Genomic DNA, 8,834 nt, shown 5'->3' on the forward strand with positions numbered 1-8,834 from the left:
AGCTGATAAAACGCAGCACACAGCAATGGACAACTATCAAATGAGCAAAATACTTTATACTTTATTGTCGTCAAACAATTGATACTAGAGCGTACAATCATCACAGCGATGTTTGATTCTGCACTTCCCGCTCCCTGGATTACAAATCGATAGTAAATATTTAAAAAAATTAAATTATATATCATAAATAGAAAAATAGAAACATGGAAAGTAAGGTAGTGCAAAAAATCCGAGAGGCAGGTCCGGATATTTGGAGGGTACGGCCCAGATGCGGGTCAATATAAAACAAAACCTATAGATAAATAATAATAATGAGTAAATGTGATCAACATTGCCACGAATCCACCGCTCAGCATTTTGCAGATCCTTTGTTCACCCAGTGCTTCTGGTTAAGAAACACTCTAGACTCTGAATGACTCTGTGGTAAACGCTCGTTCTCCGTGTCTTTATAAAGATTGTGACATTCAGTTTCTCTTATGAGCCCTGGGTCATTTTCTTTATTTTTGTCTATCGCCTCGAAGCAATTCAGTAGTTGGCCCTACGATCCCGTGACCACATCATTGTTGCCGACATATCTGGCGCCTCCGTCCTAAAGGCTGATTTATACTCTACGTCAAATCGACGCCGTAACCTACGCAAATGGCCATCGCGTTTTGTAAACATCCCTCCGCCTGGATGGAGGTAGGAGAAAGAGAAACAGACTTTCAGAATGCCCGAAATGTGGTCTGGCGATGGAATGGTAGGCTTTCCTGGAATGGCGGCGACTCCTGGGCTGGGCGAGGAGCTGCAGCGCAGGACGAGGAAATCCGGCACAGGACGAGAAGCTCCAGCCCAGGACCTGGCTCTTGGAGTAGGTTTGGCTCGGTTCTTGGACTCGGCTTGATTAGGCTCTTACGGACGAAGCCGGGACCCTCCTTGGAGCGCAGGGCCGAGACCCTTCTAGGACGCAGGGCAGGGACTTTTCCAGTGCGCAAGGCCGGGACCTTTTCTTGGACGCAGTGCCGGGATAACTGCCGAGGAAACCGCCGAGGTAACTGTGAGAGTTTCAGATGGGGAGGGGAAGGGAACAACCCAGCAGCCAATCTTTGGTTTCCAGAGGTATTTATGTGCCAGCCCAAAACGAGAATCAGGTGCCTCAATTAAGGCAGTCAATGGAACAAGGGAAAACAGAAAAACCCGGAATAAGGATCGATGAACCGGACTGTGAACGGGAATGCGGATTTCACGGACCGGACCATGACAGGTACATGGACTGTTTTACATAGCCAACGAAAAGGGAGACATATCTGGACTCATGCGGGTGTCCATGGCTACCCATTGAATCTGGAGTAAGTGGAAGCAGCCGAAGGAGAAACTGCTGATGTGAGGACCGGCTCTGCCAGGCAGAGGATGGTGATGATAGAGGGGAACTGCTTGGTTCTTTCCCTGAGAAATGTGGAGAGTATTAAGGCCCTTTTAACAGAGAGACTGGACATCCATAGAGAAAATGAGACGGTCATAGCCAGGGAACTGAAATCTAGTGAGTCGATCAAGAGCTCGGGAAGGTTTGCGAATGCAGGTGGGAAGGGACTGAGTATGGGGCATAGGATGGACTGGAGCTATGAGAACGCAGGATCAGTGGGGCAGGATTAGGCTGAGACAATGAACCTACCTGGACAATCAGACTTGTGAATCAAATCGGAGGTAGAGCTAGCAGTTCAGGGCAATAGAACCATGAGTTTTCTACAGTGAATGGAGGTTCTCCAGAGTTGATAACGTCAGTGATACTGTCGGAGACAGTTCTGTGATCGTCCGTAGTCGGGATTATTCAAGGTGTAGGGATGAAGACGTGTCTGAGAGTTCTCGCCTTGTCTCAGCAAGGTAGAGGTCAGTCCGCCACTCTACAACAACAGCACTTTGTCTGCGTGATCGAAGGTAAATTTGGGGATGGGGGTTGAGATTTGGGAGGGCAGTGTATTCAGAGGGGTAAGGTACAAGGAGAAGTGAGGATTCCTGATGCTGAGGCGGTTGATGTCTAGTTGGCAATTAGTGATGAAGATATCCCAGAGCAGGCAGAGAACCAGCGCGCTGAGTCCAAGAAGAGGAGGAGTGTTTGAGACAGGAGAATGTACCGTCAGTGCTGGGTGGTGAATTCTCACGGATAAGGTGTGCTCGGAGACGGAGCTCAATGGGAAGTAAACTTCACCTTCCCAGCAGCTCCTCTGAACGTCTGAGAAACTCCAACCAATTGTTTATGAAAGTGTCTGCAGAAACACCACATAATATTATATGTTGCGAAGACGAGACATTACGTTTTCACCGATGGTGCAGTACTCCGGTTAATCCCCACGCGGAATTGAGACAACCAATTGGCTGCAGGGAGTGAACCGAATCCGCCAGTTTTTCAAAACGACCGTGGCAGGACTCGAACCTGCAATCTTCTGATGACTTCCACCATGTCAAGCACCGAAGTCAGACGCCTTATCCATTAGGCCACACGGCCGTATTTTGTGAGAAAGGCCAAAGGGAATATGCTGAATGCTGCAAGAAGTTTCCACCTGTAAAATGACTTCCTGACCGAGCTAAAAGTACTCGTAAGCGGTAATTTCATGCCAGGTGAACATTCGACTATTGTTGTCAATATCTCCCCAGGCATTCCTGCTTTGGGCTGTTCAATATTCAGATTGTGTCACACAGAAAGGAATTCTCAAAGGCACATGCCACTATACTTTGCCCCGGCGTTATATTCTGGGATTGGAATCAGTGAAAAATGTCCACCACATTCAATGCAGTACATTACTGATAGAGTGATTTCGATCTCTTTTTAGGTATTTCAGCCGTTGGTCTGGTATTCCAGAACCGAGCAACCATGTGTTAGTGTCGGCTAAGCGTTAGGTTGTTTGGATCTGCGTCTGCGCACAGCCGGGCGTGCCGTCAGCGCGTCATAATGTGGTAGCTATTGGGTTATTGCATTTGCCCAAAATACGGAAAATCGTCATTCTCGAACCAGATGGCAAATCCTCATAACATCTGTTTACTGAAATCAAGCAATATGATAACAAAACTATTGAAATATTATTTAATTGAACATAAATTTATCTCATTTTACAACTCAACACATTCATAGTTTCTCCGAGTTACAGAGCACGGATTCGGTAGTTATGCCACAGCACGTCCATAAGGTCCAAAGTGCATAAATACTTATTCCCATGTTTCCTGTGGTTGGCATATATTTGTCTAAACTGTCCTTATCCACCTCGGTGAATTCTGGTAAGCACGGCGAGCAAAGTAATTCGGCATAGAATCTGAACACACATGGGTGGACCTAAAACAGAAGTTTTAAATGTTATGAACAAAAAAAGAAAAAAAAAATCAGAAGTTCGGAACAGAAGAGAGAGAAGAGCAGACGAGGTGGCCGAGAGGTTAGGGCGATGGACAGCTAATCCATTGTGCTCTGCACGAGTGGGCTCGAATCCCATCCTCGTCCCGACATGTTAATCCGGGGGACCACATCTTAAACTGTCACGCTGTCACTTTAAAACATCCAATCTTTCAAATTTTATCACAGGGCCGCCAAGCGGTTTGCTATGTGAGTCATGAAAAGCGATATTCATCATTAATTTATCACCAAATTTGGCCTCAATACTGTATATCAAGATAAAACAATAAACATGCAGTATAACATTTAATTGCATGTAACCTGCAGAACAAGTAAACAGTAAGGTGGAGAATCTCAACAAAATAGACTGCAAAGTGAAGAATCCATATTAAGCGTCAAGGAAGCACTCAATAATCGTAGACGGGCTGGATTGAACAGTCTTTGAGACTGGTAGCATGTGCTTTCGGGCTTCTGTCCCTTTGTCTCTGTATTCCCAGTGTTTCCAGAGAAAAAATCCCGGCGGGCAGTGGGAAACAACGTGTGCACAATGACCGCACTGATCTGCAATAGGAACTGCATGACGCCCTTTTATGGAAGAGTGTGATAGATCGTCCGCAGACTACAGGAGACCATGACTGCTTGGAACATCATTAAGATAGATTTATGCATTATGCGTAATTGTACAGCCGGTGAGGAATGAGTCGAACAAGTAAGGCGCCAGATGCCATCAAAAGCAGAGGGTTACAGTGAAGCATTGATAATACCTGGGGTCAGGCCCAGAGACGGACAGTGCGAGCGAGCAGGGATTTCATCTTCTCTTTCAGCGGCTCCCTGAACCTGGTCTGTGTCAGGGCGTAAAGAGCCGTGTTTGTGGAGAAGCTCAGAAGCTGCAGCATGACGCCCAGCTCCCGCAGGCAATCGGGTGGAAGCGTCGAAGAGTTGGAAAAGCACAGCAGATTCCACGCAGAATACACAGTGAACGGTGCCCACAGCAGAGCGAAATTACCCGAGATGACCAGGAGTAAAGCTAGGGACTTTCTCCGGCTTTCCATCTCCGGGTCTCTGGCGCTCTGCCCGTTGCTGGAACTCCGGAGTCTCCTACGGGATCTGCTGTTGACAAAGTCGTGTCTGGCGGCTAAACCATTCGTCAAAAGAACCAGCACAAAGGGAACTACCGGGGTGATAAGATAATGGAGGAGGTCGATTGGCCTCGAGATAGATAAGGACACATACAACACACTTTTTGAACATATAAATGGAGCAATTATTGCTGAATATGTCCGTGCGAGCTGAAAATTCCGGTAAATGTTCCTTAAGCAGCTGATCGCAATCACTGTGCCCAGAACAACAGCTGCAGTTTTTTTTTTCCAGTGCAATATTTTGTTTTCGGCTTCCGGCAGCAAATGACTACAAATCGATCAAAGGTGAAAGTGAAGGTAAACCAGACTGAAGAATGGATGGCGGCGTAAATCAGGACGGCGTGGATATTACAAACCGGCGTATCCATTGACCAGAAGAGGACTTCCCATGGGACGAAAATATTCGGAATCCTATTCAATACCAGGTCCAAGAAAACGACGAGCACATCCGCCAAGTCATGGCAACCAGATAGCGAGTGACAACCCGGGAGAGCCCTCACTGTCCCTGGGACAGGATTGATATCGTCACCAGATTCACTGCGAGGACAGGAATCAAGCAGGGAATACTATCAGGATTGTTTACATATAATTTATACCATTCTTATCTGGGCAGGCATATTAGGAAATTATTTTAGCAGAGAAAATAATATATTCCTAGAAGAATTATATAGGAATATATTCCTAGAAAATCATATAAGAATACATTGCTAGAAAATTCTATAAGAATACATTCCTAGAAAATTATAAGAATGTATTGGTACAGAAAATCAATTATTACTATCAACGAGTAAGGTAAACTAGTGAAAGATGAACCGCAATATTTGGAAAAGAACATCACCCAACAAATCCGTTTGAAAACCATGGATAATGGCCGCTGATGATTTGACAATGTCATACGTTTTGGGGGGAAAGATGTGAATTCCCTATCGAACAATAAAAGTGCAGAAAATCAAATTCCACTACCTGAGCTTTCCTGACATTGACTGGGTTTAGATAAAGGGCGGACTCCCGCCCCTGAATGTTTACCATTGTCCAATACAATCCAAGTTCTGACTTGCTGTTGGGAATGTTGCTGTTGACTTGCTGTCAGGAAATGTTTCCGTGCAGCTGAGTTCAATTCGTAGAACAGGTGATTGATTCAGAGCTGCCCTATTTAGCCAATTTTCCGACGACCCAACAATTTCTTCGAAGCAACTGACCTGAAGTTTGGAGAAAATAATCGGTACTCTGGGACATGTTAAGTTTGAGATCTGATTTTAATACGTCGCATGCTGAGGACACGAATCGCTTGTTAACTGGACAGATTATTACTGAGAGTTTGCTTCCAGTTAATGGAGTGCATGATACTCTAACTTCTCAAACGGTTTGTACACATGGAGTACGTATGCACGTGCACAACCATCCAGTGCTTTCACTGCATTTTAAATACATTGATGTTGAACATTGAGTTTATTCCCTCATGGTTGTTTATCCCAGTCCTTAACTGAATGTGATTCAATTGAATGAGATTGAATGTAGAATATAGCATTGCAGTTAGATGTATGAGACGATGATAAGGGTAGGCTAGGTGGGGCGAAGTCTTTGCTTGTGCTCGTTGCATTTCCAAGGCTGAAGAAATTGCAGGGAAGATCAATGGACAAGAAATTAGTTTGTTTTCCGATGGAATGAATTGCGTTCATAATTCTACAATTCCTTCCAATTTTCAGAAAACTATTCCCATACCAAGCCCTGTATTATGCAACCAGGACTCTTTCTGTGATGGGTCTCTGGAAATTGGCGAAAGTAACTGGCGAATGTTGAATTTCCTTGGCTGCCTGAGGAATTAAGGGCTCGATGTGTCCCATTAGCCATGGTGTAGCTGGACTTGAACGGAATGCTAGTGACAGTTGAAAATATGTGAATAGATTTACCCCATCTACCTCTAGCTCAACACCATGGTGTAGCTGGACTTGAACGGAATGCTAGTGACATTTGGAAATATGTGAATAGATTTACCCCAGCTACCACTAGCTCAACACCATGGTGTAGCTGGACTTGAACGGAATGCTAGTGACAGTTGAAAATATGTGAATAAATTTACCCCAGCTACCTCTAGCTCAACACCATGGCACCAGTCAGACTTATGTCAGCCACTCTACATCACACTCGCTCACACTGAGAGTTTATTCCTTTCAAGTTTTTTTTATCCTACCTCTTGATTCCCTTTCACTACTCCTGCTGCTCTGTTTGTTTGCTGCGCATTTTATTCTTTCTGGTTGAAAGCTGAATAATCTAGAGCGATGGCCCTGTTTTATCTCCAAACAACTGCTTCATAGCCTTTTGGTTACCATTCCAGTTTTCAGATTTCTGTTTTTAGGTAATTTGAACAACAACTAAGTAACTGAGTTCACACTGATATGCCCCATCGGAAATTAAATAAAATGAAATTATAATGGCATTGGCGTTTTATTAATAGTATCATATCATCCCAATTAGAGGACGGAATCATATACAGACATTGTGGGGAGGAGGATGGCCGGTGGTATGGAGATTAGTTCAACGGAGCGATCGTTGATATTGTGATTTCATTTGTTTTTTCTTGAACATAATTTAACTTGAATCTCATTAATAATCCCTACCTGCGATGACATTGCCCAATTGAATGCAGTTAGTATTTGGACCGAGAAAATAGCTAGAGCCAGAAATATTCACAATAGGTTGACTTTATGTGGAGAAGACAGGGTATGAGTTTTCTCGCTTTGCATTTCATTATAGCAAGGTTTTACGTCTGCCTCAGAATAACAGTTCGAAATGGAATTAAGAAAAAATATGATCTTCACGTAGGAGGAGACAGGACAGTGAAAGGGAACGTGTGAAGATTCAGATGTGTGTTCACACTTTTGTGCTGCAATGAACATGAAGCTGCAATTGGCGGATGCTGCTGGAATGACATGAGGAAGGGACAGCGTATCTCAGGAGGTCTGAGATTGTATGAATATGCAGATGGTTCTGAGAGGCGCGGTGTGGCGGAATGTTCTCATCGATAATATGGCTGATACGGACAAGGATTTGCAAGCCCAGAGCCAGTGGCTGGTAGGCAGAGGCCCGGGCGTATATATGACAATCAGACCGGCTGTCCAAGGGAATATTGTGGGTTAGAATTCAGATTGAACTTGTATGGAAACACAAGATGTTGAAGCAACATTTTACGGCAGCAAATATTTCCAAGAGCGGGAAAACATGAACTATCAGTCTGAATGGAGAAGGAACTATTGCATTTCCAGAATTACCAGATACACTGTGAACGTCAGCGCTTTGACAGTGCATTCACAAATGCTGATATAAAAGCGCTAACGAATTAATTCCTTGTGTGTGCGGCAACAGCATGAAATTTGAGTTAAAGGTACACATCAAAATCGATTAAATACAATTGAAGACACTTTCGTAATTAAGTTCTGCAGAGAGACTCACGTGGAAGAGCAATAATAGCCAGGGCGGGGTAGTAAACCACTTGTATGGTCTTTAGTGCGTTCGTGATTCGAAGATCTAAGGTCAACCACTCATAATCTGCGAAAATAAATTGAACCGGCCAGAAGACATTACTCCTAATTACTGTTATATTCCACACTGCGGTTTCCAGAGACTGATCAATGATGGAACCAGTCAATCTCGTTTTCACAGAGTCCACCATCTCTGCGAATCTGCTGATTGCGGTCGATGACTGGATGGCTGCTTTCGCTAGCAGTGGGAGAAATGGCTGAAGGGGAAGCTTATGAATAGCAGAGAGAAACACTCCGGGGACGGCAACAGGCTCCGGGGATCCGGCGCTAATTATGTTCAATGAAGCGACACGCAACTTTAACTCTTTGTTTGCATGAAGCTGATCAACATCTTCAGAAGGAGTGTTCGTTTTACAAATAACAGGGAAAATGTAATAGAAGTAAATAAACTTAATAGAAGTAATCATTTCCGAGCAGTTCGGTAGAGTTAGCTGATCATAATGCAGATTGGTTACATAAATGGATTTTTGCACATTGAACCCATGTAAGGAAATAGGACAAATTATCAGAAGGCATACTTATCTCCCCCACAATGTTTGCAATAAATGGGTAACATGTCATGGTGGAGCAAGAGAGAGTACCGTTACTCTGAAATGTGGGAATGTTCTGAGAAAGTATAAAAGTGCCATTCCAATTCTAGGAGAGAAAATGTTCGTGTGGGAAAGTGAAGTTGCAGGTGCAAGCTGGTCCCATACCCCGAGAAAGTATTGGTGTAAGGGTTGTTAGCATTAAGAAAGGAGTGGACCTTCTATGCTGACTTCCGTTTCGGTCGCTGAACGTTGACATTCCCCTCTGCCA

The 8,834-nt window shown here is 44.2% G+C and overlaps 1 non-coding gene across 1 annotated transcript; it reads right to left on the reverse strand.

The window, feature by feature from the left end:
- Nucleotides 1–2,389: 2,389 nt before the first annotated feature.
- On the reverse strand, nucleotides 2,390–2,482 carry trnar-ucg (transfer RNA arginine (anticodon UCG)). The gene is made up of 2 exons: nucleotides 2,446–2,482; nucleotides 2,390–2,425 (listed from the first exon to the last, which is right to left on the reverse strand). It is a non-coding gene; the product is annotated as a tRNA-Arg (tRNA).
- Between the last annotated feature and the right edge of the window lie 6,352 nt (nucleotides 2,483–8,834).

The sequence above is a fragment of the Mobula birostris genome, chromosome 13, assembly GCF_030028105.1.
Source record: "Mobula birostris isolate sMobBir1 chromosome 13, sMobBir1.hap1, whole genome shotgun sequence".
In the NCBI taxonomy this organism is placed as follows: Eukaryota; Metazoa; Chordata; class Chondrichthyes; order Myliobatiformes; family Myliobatidae; genus Mobula; species Mobula birostris.